General features: G+C 34.0%; 1 protein-coding gene and 1 pseudogene across 14 annotated transcripts in view; one reads left to right on the plus strand and one right to left on the minus strand.

The window, feature by feature from the left end:
* Nucleotides 1–17,124, minus strand: part of LOC129802195 (calcium-dependent secretion activator) — a 211,057-nt gene that overhangs the window by 180,428 nt on the left and 13,505 nt on the right. The window lies entirely within an intron of this gene.
* Nucleotides 1–17,124, plus strand: part of LOC129802187 (cell adhesion molecule Dscam2-like) — a 99,879-nt pseudogene that overhangs the window by 80,430 nt on the left and 2,325 nt on the right.

Consider the following 17,124-nt stretch of genomic DNA (forward strand, 5'->3'; position numbering starts at 1 on the left):
ATATATAAAATAAGAAGAAAATCAGAGTGTGACAAATTCTTTGGTGTTCTATACGAATTTCATAAAAATATTCAGTGAATAACGATAAAAAACACTCAGTTTAACGGACCATTAAATATTCAGTATATTAACAAGCTTTAAAAGTTGCAGCAACTTAGGCTGCTATTCTGCCATCTTTATAATTTTGTAAGATTTTGCGGAATTTGGAATTCTTGTTAGAGTCAATCCAAGGTTGAGCAATTCTGCCGCCAAGAAATTTTATAGCAAAAATCGAACAAGATATAAAAAGTTTGGAGCATTAAAAAAAGCATTAAAATATCTTTAACGGTAATTATATTCAATTCAACCTTAAAAAAAATTTCACTTTACAAAATTTAAAAGGACCTCTAAACTTTCCTTTGATAGTAAAAGAAAATGTATGGAACTGTTAAAGAATTTTTGGATGAATTGAAAAATTCTTGGATGTAGAATATAATAATTTGAAAATTTTGTTGGAGACTTTATAACAAGGTCTAAAATATTTGGAGAGTACTAATATTTTAAAACTTTATATTTTTTTTGTGAGAATACCAAATTTCTTGGATCTTGCTCAGTTACAAAATTATAAAGATGGCAGAATAGCAGCCTTAGTTGCTTTATTTTTGACCACAAAATTTTGATATTTTTTTCCTTAAATTTGGGTAAAATTTGATACAAATCGTCTGGCTCTTCGACAACAAAGTGATTTCACCAATTTTCTATTGCTTTGATGGCTGTGATGTTCACAAGTCAAAGGTCAATAAGTACGCCAAAAACTCACTTCATTGCAATTGTTATACTTGATTAATTTACTCATTGATTAAAAAAAAGTAATTAGTTTCCTAAAAAGTGAAAATCTATAAAATGATATATTGTTCCAGACTTCATTGTTGCTCTGTAGATTGAGAGAAAACTTGCACTTCTATTGTGCATTTTACAATTTAGACTAAGTTGTTTTTCAATTTAAAAAAAAAATATAATAGTAACTCTAAAACCACAAGAAAATAAACAGAATAGCAAAATTAAAATTTCTACAATGATTAAATAAAACGATAATAAATTGAAAATGCAAAAATATAAAATTTTGGCCAATTATCGAAAAATACTTTAAAGTCTAAACTCTAAACTAAATTTAAACAATAGGCTTAATAATTTTACTGGAGCATTTTAATACCTATAAATATTGTTTAGTATAATCACATTTAAAATAAAAAAATACCCTATTTTAAAACATCCAATCTCCGGTATATTAAATTGTATTATCATTCGCAAATACGCAGTATTTCTTGAATAATCTTTTTCGAATTTGTCAGTTTTATAATTAAATTTTTGATTTATTAAAAAAATTGTATTCATCTTTTCAATCCCCTCTAAATAGTATTATTAAAATAAGCTAAATCTCTCTATTGAATAACATTATAATATATGATATTAAATCCCATTTCACAACAAAAAGCATAAAAGATGTCGTGAATAGATTGAAATCCAGACAAAAAATTGACTTCGTTTTCTGAAAAATCCGCTTTTTTACGAAATCGGCTTACAAGAATATTTCTGTATCCTATAGTATAATTTTTTCAAGATATACCAAGGCACTCCTTTGATGGAAATATCTTGTTTTTCCTGCAGAATGACCGATTGATGATTGGCCAATATGTAACAATATTCGGTGACGTCATAAGTCATGTCAACATATCGGCCGTCAAATCGGAAGATGGGGGCGAATATGAATGTACGGCAAAATCGACCAGTGGTAACACTGCCCATTCTGCTCGACTAAATGTTTACGGTGAGTACATCTGTTTGAAACATGAAAACGCAACGTAGCATTTCTTTGGTCCCTATACTAAATTCCCCTCCTACATCGTCCATCGATCCCCTTACCTATATAGTATATAATATAATATAACTTTTGGCCAACTTTGGCGAAATACCCAAATGAAAAATCAATAAATATTGCGGCTGGGGAATAAAATGAAAAAAAAAGTATCACGCTCCCATTCATCTGCTTATATTCATGAAATGGAGTATTAGTACGATGGGGCAAGAGATTATAGATATATGAGTAAGATGGTGTATTGTGTGAAAAAGTAATCGGATTTATTTATTTTCATTTTTTCCTGTTGTCCTCTTTCCTGTTGATGACACACATTCAGGAATGCCGTATATTCGCCCAATGCCACCGATATCGGCAGTGGCTGGAAAAACCATGACGATCAAGTGTCCGGTGGCCGGATATCCTATTGAGTCGATTGTATGGGAAAAGGACAATACACGCTTGCCAACAAATATGTGACAGCGTGTCACCAATGGTGTTCTATCTGTTGAAAATGTTCAGAGGACCACAGATCAAGGAACATATTCCTGCCTCGCGAGAAATAAGCACAATTACACATCTCAGCGAACAGTCAACATTGCTGTTCTCGGTAAGTTCTCTTTCCAAACGCATTCCATCCCCCTCCCCATATGCCGGGGAGCATAAATTATGAAGAGTAACATTTTATGCAGAAGAGGGAAGAAAAACACCCATAAGTCTACAGGTTGTACGAAAAAAAAAGCATGCAAAAAAAAGTGCAAAACACAAAGAGAATGAAAAAGTTTCTCGAGGATGTGAAAATAAAGCAAGTTAAATGCAACTTTAACAGTGAGAAAAGGAAAAGCTGAAGGTATCAGGGCACAAAAGAATCCCACGGGGACTGGTGTGAAGAAAGCAAAGCGGATACAAACATTATTTATTTCACTCAATTGAAAACTCCTTGTGCTGCAACTTTCATTAATGGTGAAAGTGAAACTCTAAAATACAACAGCTACGTTTAAAGCAATATTTAAATTTAAAGACTGGAAATTGCATTTAAATCATTCTTTAAGCGTCCCTGATGGTTAAATACGCTTTTGATTAAATTATCTACACCATGAATTTATGATTATAAATTGCTACTTTAGAAACTTTTCATTCTCTTTTTTTTTACTGTGAAGTCTTTGTTTATATAGGAAGATATTCAAAATTCTACAAAGGGTGTTACATTTGGATAATTCTGTTTTTTTTTAATCCTTTGTTTCCAATTATATGAGGGTTGTTCACATAAAATCCCATATTTATTTTTGACTTATTTAAATATTTTCTTTATTTTATTTTATGGCATTAATATGCAAAAGAAATAGCTGTTAAACACGATGTATTTCCCATTAACATTGCATCCTAAACAATGCCGGAGTCGGAAAATAAAAGATGCGTAAATTTTTAAAATTTTAAACTACTTCTTTTACATTTTTTTTACTATTATTGCAGATTTATGTTTTTTTGCAAACTTTCTCAGAAGTTTTATGTAAAAACCTTTTTGCAAAATGAAACACCCTACAAGTAAGCTGAAAGATCAGCAATTTTAGCTGAAATACGTGATACGATTTTACGACAATTTTACAATGAAAAATTAATGGAATATATTTTTATGCAAAAATCAATATGAGCACCAACAGTTTTCTGCACCATCACAAATAATTCACAACATATTTTTTTCTCTTCTTTAATTTAACCACCCCACAATGCAATCATAATTTTGTCGCACAACTCTTGCACCTGTACTTAATAATGCTGTGATTGCTGTGAAATGATGCGCATTCTGCACGCTCTCACCACAATATGCAATTAACACTGCAATTAAATTGTGTCTCTTGGTGGATTCTGTGGCATTGTTTTAAATACAGTGCCCCCGAAAATAACACCATTCACCTTTGCCCGGGACCTCAACGTGGGTGATCGCACAAGTGTTCAATGTGTCGTTGTCACGGGTGATTTGCCATTGGGATTTACATGGCTCAAGGATGATGTCCCAATTTTGGCTGGTGGAAGTGCATCAATACGACAGAATGATGAGTTCACAAGTGCCCTTACCATTCTCGATGTGAAGAAATCCGATGCAGGACTTTACAAGTGTCGCGTGGAGAATGCTGCAGCTAGTATTGAATATACGGCAGAATTAAGCGTCAATGGTAAACAGGGCGTCGTTTTGACACAACTATTCTGGTCAATGAGTGGCTCACTTCATCTCTATGCTTAGTTTCTAACATTCTGAATTGCCTCACCATTTATGGGTACACCGAGAAAATTCAGTAGTGGTGAGAGTACTGATCACTTGAAAGTGTCATACTGACTATTGATTGATTGAGTGTAAATATGAAAAAAAAAACTCTAAAGTAAACCCACGGATTTTTATGGATAATAATTTTTTTGCTGACTGTGTGATGCAACGAATAAGATAATAAAAATTAATATTAAAATTACTACTATAAAATCACTGATATTTCTTTGTACGCTTTTAATTTCGATTAATGCTAAGACGGTAGAAAATAATCATAAAATTTAAGAACAACTTAAAAATGCATTTGATAATAAAACTTTCACCTCAGATTAAATACTTCATCAAATTCCCTTTCAATAGTAGTAAAATAATTCCTCCTGAAAAAAAAATACAGAAAAAACAGGTGCAAGTTTTAAAAACTCCGTAAGTAGATTTAAAATATGCATTAGTGCCTCCCACGCATTAAATAGACGAAATAAATTGTTGAAAATAAAATACTAATGATTGAAATAAGTCACTTAACCTTTTGAGGACAAAAACTTTCAAAAGAGAAAAGTTGTATGAAATCAAATTTTCTTACAACCAATAAGCGTTATGGTTATATTGGTTATATCTAAATTTCATTCACTCTCACTAGAATGTTTAAATTATATTTACAAAACAACAATTATTGTGCGATAGGTATAATTTGCTAGTCACACATATTTTGGTGTACTATAAATAAGATAGTAATTTCACGACTTCCAATCATAATGCTTGTAATATTACACAGGTTTTCCAATATACATTTTTTACTGTGTAGGAGCCCTGGAAAACTACGAGGCATAATATTTCCCAATCGTCCATAAAATAACAAAAGCACATAATTTTCCATATAGCTATATTACTCTTTTGAATTTTTATCTTTATATTTTGTGGTAAAATGTGATAACCCATTATCAAATTTATTCCAATAAACGCTTTCAATTTGTCTTTTTCCATGAGAAAGAGAATACCTTTCTGTCTGGTGTATATGTGCGTCTGTTCCAGGATTAGTGCAAACAGCTCTGCGAAATAAATGGCTTGAAGAAAAATGTTGTAAGGCGTTAAATCTGTATTGTGAAATTTGGCTTTTACATCTCCGAAAGAATACGTAGTTTCCTTGTAATGAATCGGAGTAAAATTTTACGAACATTTCATGCAACGTTCCATCTTTTTTTCTTTCTTCAGTGCATTGGCTAAAACTTCATCGCGAATCCTTAGTGTCTTTTTAGGAAACCCTGAAATCATTTCAATGGCACTGAATTCCGCATTCTTTCATTTTCTCTTGATGTCCTTGCAAAATTTATACGTAGATTAATATTGCTATGGAATCGGAAGTTATTCCTTGCTTTTGATTTTAGGTTTTTCCTGATGTATAACTAATGGTTGTGAATTTGCAAAAAAAAAATCATAGATTCCCACAATCTTATGAGCATTATTTTCTCTGTGGGTCACCGGTGGCCATTCGTCCTCAAACGATTAAGCTATACGTAGATAGGATCTTGTTCCAAACAGACTTTACATAGCTGATCTGCAGAAAAAAAAGTCATTATAAATGTACCCATATTAGAAGGTATCCTAAAGGTGTGCCCCTGACAGTGAAAGCGCGATGGAGAGACTCATTGACCAGAAACTCAAGCACAATTGCATGCCCACGTTGCATGAATGATGGTGACGGTGGTTATTAATTTTCAATGATGATGATTATGTCACTGATTCTGCCTTCTACAGCCAGAATCACAAGCAAAATACGTCATCATCGTTAAGTGCATCCTCGAGCTCCTATTCACAGCAGTTTTTTTTTCAAATCTCCCCACATTTGTGCACCCTCTCCCCATAGTTGCTTCTGTCATTGCTGTAGCCCACTGACTGTACATACAAATGAGTACCGCTTTGTGCTTCTTTAGCATTATTTTCCGCTGTACCCTCGATTTTTTCTTTCATCCTGCCATCTCGACTTGCTTAAATCTCCCTCTGTGTTGGCTGAAAGTTTCGATATTAATGCTTTACATTATGTAGGAAAGTATTTAGAAGTTATTTTCGAGCATGAGAGAAAAGCACACACAACTGTGCCAAAGATAGAAAGGCACACACATAAAAGTAAAAGAAAACAAGAAGATAAAACCATTTAGAGTACTTACAGTTAAAGTAAGAGTTTATATCCTCTAAAAAGTGACTTTAGAAGCACTTGTATAAAGAAAAAAAAAAACAACAAAAATGGACAATTAAATATTTTGTGAGGCATATGATTAAATATGTGATTTCAGTACCGCCCCGGATCTCTCCGTTTAGCTTTGAGAATGACATTATGGAGGGCATGAGGACACAATTGATGTGCTCCAGTAGTCAAGGCGATCAACCACTCAACATAACGTGGTCCAAGGATGACCGTCCCATCAAGACTGGGCTAGATGACAGAGGCACAGACGAAAAATCAATCGATATTAATGAGTACTCTCCCTTTTCGAGCATCCTGACCATACACAATGTGACATCGAGTCACAACGGAAACTACACATGCGAAATAACTAATCGAGCTGCCACAGTCTCCTACACAGCAATGTTATCAGTATCCGGTAAATGATAGGTGTCAATGTTGTACTGTGCACAAAAGAAAGCTCACAAGCAAAAAGAATATAACCGAGTGACTCTACGGCAAAATTAATCAATCAAAATTTACTACGTTTTTTTCGCTCTTTTATCCGTTTTTTTTTTTACTTTACTCACTGTATCCGTGCAAAATTGTGAAAATATCATCCTGAGGATCAAAAGCACTATGAGCACTTTTCACTTGTGTCTCTGGATTGAAAGCACTCATCACTCAAAAGAATAGCAAGCACATATATTTTCGTAACCACCATTCCTTTATGTTTTGCAAAATTAATAAATGCGTCATTATAGTGAGCACATCGAACGACTTGGTACAGGAAGAAAAAAATATATATGGAGCACTCTCCAAAGAGATGTTATTCTTTGTGATTTTATGTGGTAGAAAAGCTAAAAAGCACATTTATGCGATATTGTTCTTGATCTTTCACATGGAGGAATAAAGAAGTAGTCCGGAAGAATCTTCTTATCAACAGGAAAATTTAATTAACATGGATATTACTGAAACTATTTTCAGTTTTTATAGCATAAATTCAATAAAGAGGTCGAAACAGAAAGATTATAGCACTGCAATTGACATGCTAATGGGGCATTTAAGTTGGAAGACTATCATAGTGATTCAGTAGATGGGACTTAGACTAACATTTTAATAGAGCTGTTACTTATTTCTATTGAAGGGAATTACTCAAAAAAAAATACTGATTTAAATTCCATTATTTGAGACGCCTAGAGCGCACGGATCCAACTATATATGCAATGCATATACGTTAGGATGACCTGTATTGTATATATAATGCAGGATCCTGTGCAATGCATAGCCCTATTAATATAGCCCACTTTTGCTCTGAGCGACTCATTTATAAGTCGCACCAGATAAATGTTCCATTAGTAGTTTTTCATTTCTTTTTTTTATTTTAAAAATAAAAAAATAAAGACTTGACTGAATTTGGATCTCAACAAAACAATAAAATTACATTTGAAATTTTGGAACAAAACTTCCATTTTCTATAATATCGTCTGTATAGGATTTTTATCACCCAAAAATTGCTGTTTGACGATTACACAAAATAGGGGAGACTGGTGCAAAATTTGTCAAAATGACAATTTCAATATTCACTATTTTCTAAAATAAAAGGGACTGAGGCTTGAAATTTTTTTTATAGATAGCCTTCATGAACCTTCTTAAACGTACAAAGTTTCAAGGGATTCGAGGAAGGATTATGTAAAATAAAAACTAATGAAATTTTGAGCCCTATTTTTGGAATATTTGGATTAAAGAAAATATCAATAATGATTAGCTCAATTTAATCACATTTCTCGTTAAGATAGAGAAAAATTATCTTCGACAAAGTTTTAGAGGAATAATTTCCTATAAAAATATGTGTATTTGTTATTTTTAACGTTTGCGAGAGTAAAACGTAACAAATTATCCGAAAACTGACAAAATTTGCCCCAGCAATTTTGAGAATCTCCACAAAATCGACTTTTAGAAAATGATTCGAAAATCACATTTCTTCGAGATTAGAGGAAAATAGACTTTTGCAATGTTTTTAGAGCAGTAAATTTCCTATAAGAATATGCTCATTTTAAAACGTTTAAGTTTTCTCAGAGCTCGTGAAAGAATTAAATATGCGTTTTGACAAGTTTTGCCCCAGTCTTCCCTATGTTCTAAATATACATCTTTAGACTAAAGGACTACATGGGTCAAAAAGATTCAAAAGCAGCATATTTTCTCTATTTTTTTCGACCTAATAAAAAAACTCAAAATGCTACGCACATAAAAATACAATATTCAAACTATATTTTCTGACATTTTCATTTAAAAATCTTAAAAATTCAGCCGCTTGGATCTGATTTCCGGACACCTTTTTTAAAAAAAACTTAACTTTGCAGTAGGCAAGATTATTCAAAAAAAAATCATTTGAAATCAAAAAACTAAATATTTCCTGTTAGCAGATGGTTTAAAATTTGGATTTTTGGAAGATGTTTACGAAAAATTACCATGTCCGACGTACTTTACACTACGTAAAGTACACTGAATTTCAAAAATTTCAGAAAATACAGTTTAGTAGATGTTGTACTTTTATGTTCTTAGGAACTTGAATTAAATAAACTGTTTTTTAGTCTGCTTGACCCAAGTAACCTCTTAAAGAAACATAAACAGATAAACTAATTAATTTTAATTTTTTTATTGAAAGCCCTGATTTAATCACAGATAATATATCAATAAACTTAAGCGTTAAATTACTTTTTTTTTTATTTCAATATACCAAAAATTATGAAAGTTTCCTTGATTTTGATCATGGTATCGGCCTACTAACTGTTTAGAAAAAAAAATGCCAGTCATAACAATCTGAATTTTTTTCTTTATGCTTTCCGCATACCATTTAGTTCGGAAAAATTTAATGAAAATTCCATGAAGCAAAGGCAAAATATTGCATTTTTAAGTTCGAGTATAAAATGTGGAATAAATCATTTTTTTTTGTATTCTTGGTAACTCTACTATTTTTAAAATAATCTTTTTAAACTCTTTTCAATTCAATTTGAACACTATCGAGTTTAGTTCAAGAATAGATCTTTTTTTTATTTCAATTTTTCCCACAATAGTGCTATAAAATTAGTGTTTATTGTATAAATACATTCACTTTTAATGAAAAAATATTAAAAATGGTCTTGTAAGCCTTGTAACTGACTGACCAATCAAGCTATAATGTGATTTTCTGCCAATGTATTTCAAGAGTTTACAACATGTCGCGAATAACTCTTGTCCATTTATTGTAAGCATTTTCTGTACTTGCAACCCTACTACAGGGCAGTTAAAGAGCAACATCAAATATAGACCACATGAAACCACAAGGAAATGTCGCAATAAAAACTTAATTAAAATCTAAGTAATTAAATAGTACTCTGCGTACACATAATATAAAATCGCACTAGAATTTTTGCACTGCACGCTTTCTAGGGAAACATACAATTAAATAGTGACTTTCTCTTATATATCACACAAAATATTTTAATATATGCACATTCTCTTACATTATTATGATGCATTCACTCAACAAAATGTTGCTTCTCATCTCACTTAAATTCTCTAAGTCCCATTTTGTGTGATAAATAACAATAAGATCTGCAGACTATTATTATTGTGGTTACGCGCCACATATTCAACTTCACCATCCCCTATGAACAGAATGATGATTGTTTGAGGCTTGAGGGTTGGAGTTGTTGCTGGAGTAAGTGTGAAAGTGAGAGGATGTGGGAACAAATGAGGATTAAAGTGAAATCCCCGAGGTACAAATGCGCATCATTAAATAAATGTTGAAGGTGACCAGTGTACATGAACAACAAAGTATTTCACGCCCATTATTCTTTGATTAATTCCCATAGAGATAAATCGCATGAGTTTTGTAAATCAATATAGAGGTGTGCCTACGTGCCTAATTAATTAATTCCACCCATAGTCCTAAAGATTGTTATTTCCAGAATATTTCAAAATGAATTTTACCCCTAAATATACTTTGTTCAATCTCCGTAAAAGATTTTAATCCTCTAACTGAGATGAAAACGTGCATGTGAATGCATTTAATTATTGTAGCATTTTCCTGTTTCATTTATTATTTAAGAAAACGTTGATTTTTGAATGGCTTTAAGTGTGCATGTTTACATGTGAATTATATCTAGCTGCATGTTAAGATTATAAAGTGAAAATGAAATATTTATATCGCAATTTCTCATGCAGTACCACCACGATGGATTGTGGAGCCACAGGACCAGAGTGTCATCCTTGGCAATTTGGTCATGATAGATTGCAAAGCCGATGGTTTTCCCAAACCGACAGTCAGCTGGAAGCAAGCTATGGGGGATCAAACAGGAGAGTACAGGGAACTAACATTTGCTACGTCATTTGGCATTGAAAGTCACGCCAATGGTTCTCTAATTATACCTAAAGTGTCGAAAGACCACGAGGGGCACTTTCTCTGTCAGGCAACAAATGGTATTGGAGCAGGTTTGAGTAAATTAATACGACTGGATGTTCATGTTGGACCCCAAGTAACAGTTCGCAATAAGCAAGTATCTGTTAGACGAGGTGAAAAGGTAACAATTTTTTGTGAAGCTGACGGAGACCAACCACTTGATATCTCTTGGCGGTCTAAAGGTCATAGAATTGATCCAAGCTATGATGTCCGATATCATATTAAAAGTTCCCCTGTCAATCGAGGTGTAACTTCTGAACTAACAATAGTTCAGACTACTTTATCAGACCGAGGCCAGTATTCGTGTTTTGCCAGCAATGCTTACGGACAACATCATTCGATAATACAACTTCAGGTTCAAGAACCTCCAAATTTTCCAAAAAATCTCCAAATAAACGAACTTGCCAGTCGAACTCTTATTCTGGCATGGACACCGGGTGATCAGGATTCTCTTGAGTCTCAACCCGTGTCAAACTTTGTTGTGCAGTACAAAGAGGCTCAAGATGTTTGGCATAATGGTAACCCACAAAAAGTTGTGCCAGGTGATAAAACAGTTGCCCTCATTGGCTCCCTAAAGCCTGCCACAAACTACCACTTTCGTGTTTATGCCGAGAATCACTTGGGGACTAGTGCAGCAAGTGACATTTTGACTGTAAGATGCAGAAAAGTTAGCACTCTCACAAATGCCTGGAGACTAAACTTTTCCAACTTTTCACATTCCACCCACTCTAGGTTCAAACAGACGGGGAAGCACCAGACGGACCACCCGTTCAAGTGACTGTTGAACCTCTAGGGCGTCAACAACTAATAGTCACATGGCGACCTCCTGAACATGATGCCTGGAATGGTGAATTGCTGGGCTATACAATTGGCTACAGACGCACAGACAGTCCAGATAAAGCGTACAACTATACCAAAGTTGGCATTCCCGGTGGTGAAATGATTAACGATTTTCGATTGACTGGCCTGGAGAAATACACCCAGTACAGCATAACAGTTCAGGCGTTCAATTCAAAGGGCGATGGACCCGCCAGCGAAGCAATTGTTGGCCGAACAATTGAAGATGGTAATTTAACTTTACATGACCATATTTCCCATTTTGCCAATATCTTTCATCGCGCCAGAGTCATTAAATGATATATCGCTGAAAGTTTGGCATAGCGTGTGATTATAGCAATATTGTGATGAAATATCACGATTCTCCATTGCTGTCTACTAGCAGTATTTATAACATAACTTTATCATTTAATGTTTGAAAATAGTTCCCAGTGCCCCACCACAAGCTGTTCAGTGTGTCGCATTAACCGCCCAAAGTTTGCAAGTTTCATGGCAACCACCTCCAAAAGACCGAATGCATGGCATTATCCGTGGATATAAAGTTTTCTACGAGAACGGTAAAGCTCCATTTTGATTTCATTCAATTCAATGGGGATGCAATTTAGATAATGGCATCTTTAATTTTCCAGATAATACCAGAGAGACAAAAATCACATCTGCCCTGAACACCGTCCTCCATGGACTCTTGCCATATACCAACTACAGCGTCCAAGTGTTAGCATTTACGCGCACAGGTGAAGGAGTTGTCTCCACAATGGCCATGTGCACAACACATCAAGGCTCACCGGATGCTCCTGAATTAATAAAAGCTGTGGTTAAGAGTGAAAGTTCAGTAATTATAAGTTGGCTTCCACCGAGACGATCCAATGGAATTATTACAAAGTACACCATATACATTAGAATTTTGGACAAGGGGCAGGAAATTCGCATTCTCAAAGATACCCTCACCTCCCAATTTCACTACTATGAAGCAAAAAATCTGAATAATCGCGAAACCTACGAGGCCTGGGTTACTGCTAGTACTCCCATTGGCGAAGGTCCAAGTACGTCTGTAGTGAAATTGACACCCAGCTCAGCAGCTCCAGCTGCCATCATATCCTTTGGACAGACACTGAGTGTAGCTTGGAAACTAGATGTTAAATTGACATGTCTTTATGTGGGAAATCCAATTCCAACAGCCGAATGGCGTGCCGGTGGTCAAAGATTGCAAAAGGGACAACGCTTCGAAGTGAATAGTGAAAATTCTCTCATACTTCGTAGTGTGCAACGTACACATGAGGGAAATTACACGTGTCATGTGAGAAATAATCTCGGTTCAGATCACATTGTCTTCCAGCTGTTGGTTCTTGTGCCACCAGCTCCTCCCCAGCTCACCGCAACAGCCAGCACCACCACATCTGTATCCCTTCAATGGCACTTGGGTGACAATGGTGGTGCTCCCATCCGAGGCTTCCTGCTCAGCTTTCGTCAGGAGTTTGGTGACTGGGAAGAAATACCCTTAGATCGTCGCTCAGACTCATATATGGTGGAGAATCTTCAATGTGGCACCGGCTATCAATTCACCTTGGTGGCATTCAACAAGATAGGAAGTGGAAATCCAAGTGAAATTGGCTCAACACGCACTAAAGGAAATAAACCCATTTCACCGCGGAAACAGCATCTCATTCGTGCCAATGCTACATCAATTATTCTAGAGCTGAGCTCATGGCAGGACGGTGGATGTCCCATCAGTCACTTTGCCGTAGAATATAGACGGCGTGGTCACCATCATTCGCGTGAGTGGATTCTCGCTTCCAGCAACGTATCGCCACAGGTTCGCTACACCATTGGCGATCTCGAGCCCACCCTCAGCTACGATTTACGTGTTACAGCACACAACAATGCCGGTACCACTGTTGCTGAGTACTCCTTCGAGACACTCAGCACGACAGGAAGTAAGTTATTGAAGTACTCACTTCTTCTACCTTCTACCCAATAAATTACAAATTGCTGTGATTCTTATTAAAGAACATGTCAAATATTCATTATTGAAAATTTTAGTGAAAATCAAGCTAATAGAAGTTACATATGGTATGCTCATTGAATTTTTTTATCCTTCTTTAAAAGAAAACAAATCACACACAGTTATTTACCCGTGTTTAATTTTAAGCATGTTTAGAAAAAGAATACTTTGTGAATCAAAAAGGGGGTTTCACGAAGCATAAAAAAAACAGTAGGGGAGACTGGGGCAAAAAGTCACAAATTGAAAATTTGAAAATTCAATATCTTCCAAAATAAAAGAGATAGCGGCTTAAATTTTTTTTCATAGATGGCCTCCATAGACCTTCTTCAAAGTCGTAAGTTTCTTAGAATTCGAACAAGGAATTCAGAAAATAAAAAAAAATATTGAAATTTTTCGCCCTATTTTTGAAATGTTTTCCTTACAACTGATATCAATTTTGACCTACATATTTTCCAAAATTGTTGCACTGGCAAATATTTCGTAAATGATTTGGATTCTTTGAATACGAAGCCACTATCTATTTTAGAATTTTACAAAAATTCTTTTCTCCAGAAATCCTTTTATTAAAAATAACCACTTGGGGTAAAAAGTAACAAAAGGTATGGAGCAAAAAGTAACAAAGACTCAAGCAATTTCTGGTGTCTCACGGCGAGAAGAAAGGTCATTTTTGGGTCTCCCCGCTTTTTGTTTGCATTGGTCAAACGATTTGCAGTCTCTTGTGTGTTTTTTCTAAAATAGCTTGAAAAGCGTTTTTCTCGTTCAGATAGAGAAAACTGTGTTTTAAAAAGGTGTAGAGGAATAAATTTCCTATGAAAATGTGTCACCTAGCTATTTCTTTTTAATTTACGAAAGCCCGTAATAAAGCAAATAAAAATGTGATAATATCCCATACCTTGTACTAATTTGTCCCAGCATTTTTGAGAATGATCACAAAATTACCTTTTAGAAAACGGCTCAATAAATGTAAGTTCTTACAAAATAGAGAAAAATGACTTTCACAAAGTTGTAGAACAGTAAATTTCCTATAAAACTGCACTAATCAAAAATTTCTGGGGTGCTAGGGTAGCTTGTAAAAAAAATAAAATATCCGTTTTGTGACTTTTTGCCCCAGTCTCCCCTATATTTTCTCCAAATTTTTTTTTCAACATAATAAAAAATACTTAATTCAAGTTCTTAGGCATATAAAATTACATCACTCAAACTATATTTTCTAAAATTTTTATTTAATAATTTTAAGAATTCATCAATTGGAACCAGATTTTCGGGGACCTTTATAAAAAGAAAATTACTTTGCACTGGATATGATCACTCAGAATAGATTCATCTAAAGTCTAAAAACAAAATAAGGTAAAGTACCCTTTATTCGACCGGTTCCTCTATTCGACCGGTAGATTTATTTATTCAATTTAATTATATTTGCTATAATATTTTGTGTATGATGTAACATTAATAGGTCAATTATTCTTTAAATAATACGAATCAGTGACAAATTCATAGAAATTGATGAAATTCACCATCAAATATTCAAAAATTGACCCACCGGTCGAATAGAGGAACCCAGTCGAGTAAGGGTACTTTACCTTATTTCCTTTTAGAAGATGAGTTAAACTGGTACTTGAACGAGAGATTTTTGAATAAAATAAAATTTATATTTTTGAGAGATTTTTTTTACAAAAAAAATTATCATTTCCAGCGTATTTTACCATTCTTTACCATCTTTACCATGTTTTATCTTGTTAACTCTAAAAAAATCAAAAAGGTCTCCGAAAATCAGGTACTAACGCCTATATTTTTAAATTAAAATTTAATAAAACATACAGTTTAAATGCTTTAGAGATTTAGTTAAATAGTTAAATAAAATTTTTATTATGCTGGAAAAAAATTTAGAGGAAATGTGCTGTTTTTCTAGTCTTTGTAACTCGCGTAATCCGCAATAAAACCAAGAAACAAAACATCTAACACCAAAATATTTTGATTTTTTGGCTAAATGTTTTAAGCTCCTATGTCCACCAGAAGATGTGGTTATTAATAGATGAACTTTAATAAGAAACATGGCTAATGATACCGTATACCGTTTCCAAAACGCTTATTATTGGTGTGTTTTTTTTTTATTTAATTAGTTATATAAGAATGCAACAATTTTTCTAATAGTAAATCTTTCTCAACATCCCTCATCCGTTGATCTTGTTTTAAAAATAAGATTTTGAAAAAAAAAAACGAGAACCTGACCCTGTCTTTTCTCTCTCGGAATTTATCTTTAGATAAACTGTGCACAAAAGAATCAACGGATCTGGGGAACTATATTTGCAGATTTTTATTGCAAATACACCATTTGTTGAGAGGTCTGGAATACTCTAGTGATATCATGGTTACAAATCAAGGTGTTTGCATATACATTTTTGGTTGTGACGTTACGTTATTCTACCTTCTCTTTCCCTAATTAATTGCTATATTATATTAAAACATTTTGCTCTTTTACTGACACACAAGCAAGATGACTTCTTTCTCAAGTTTCTTTGTTGACAAACTTGCAATATCCTTTGTGTTTAACAATACATCTTTTCACTCATTTGTCACAGCTACCATATTCCAGAACTTTAATAATTTGTTATATAATTGCATATTATAGTAATTGCAAATATAATTAGTTTCTCCAATTGTCACTCCATTTATATTGTCCCCTTTTAGACATTAAAGTGACTACCACTCAATTTATTGAAATGGAAAGTCACTTCTCAACTTTATTAGTATGTTACATAGCTAAATATATAAACTGTAGAGCTCCAATTTCATGCAATATTGTTGCAGTTATTGTCTTATTATTGTCTCACTTGGCATTTTATCAGAGTTTAGATCAGTATATATTTGCAACTGTGAAATGATACATAGAAATTCCATTTACTTTCAGCTGTTCTTAGTGCCAATTCAGATGAAATGATGGAGTCAAGTGAACACTACGAATTTATGGATGGTCACCTCATAGCTATAGCCATGATATCCATCTTTGCAGCATTAATAGTTGTGATAGGGGTTGTGTATTGTTTAAAATCAAGTGAGTATTACCACATACATACACACACACACATTTCAGAAATTCCTTACAAATATCAAAGATTCTCAAATTAATTATATACAAACAATATTAGATCCACGTGGAATATTTGGTAATAATAGTGACCTAAGGTCACATCCCGATGGAAAATATGTGATATCGGAACAACGTGACCAACACTATGCTACGGTTCGAAAACCAATGACACAAAGTCCCTGTAGGGATTCGGCCGTATTGGACAGAATTCCCGAATACTCAGAGGACATCTATCCATATGCCACATTCCACTTACCAGACCAAGAAAATATGTCTGGGAATCCAGATCGACCGAATAGCGGTTGTGGGGCAAGCAAGTGCCTAAGATCCACAAATACAGCCGGAAGACGAGGGAAAAAGCCATTCAAATCCGAATCTGAGGAGTACGATAGTTTAGGATCAGACACAGATACAGGAAGTGCCGAACATGGTAGTCGGACTGAGTCTTCGAATCAGTTGGACGATCCTATTAATTTCTGTGGTAAGATTAAAACTTTA

The sequence above is a fragment of the Phlebotomus papatasi genome, chromosome 1 (genome assembly GCF_024763615.1).
Source record: "Phlebotomus papatasi isolate M1 chromosome 1, Ppap_2.1, whole genome shotgun sequence".
NCBI classification, from domain to species: domain Eukaryota; kingdom Metazoa; phylum Arthropoda; class Insecta; order Diptera; family Psychodidae; genus Phlebotomus; species Phlebotomus papatasi.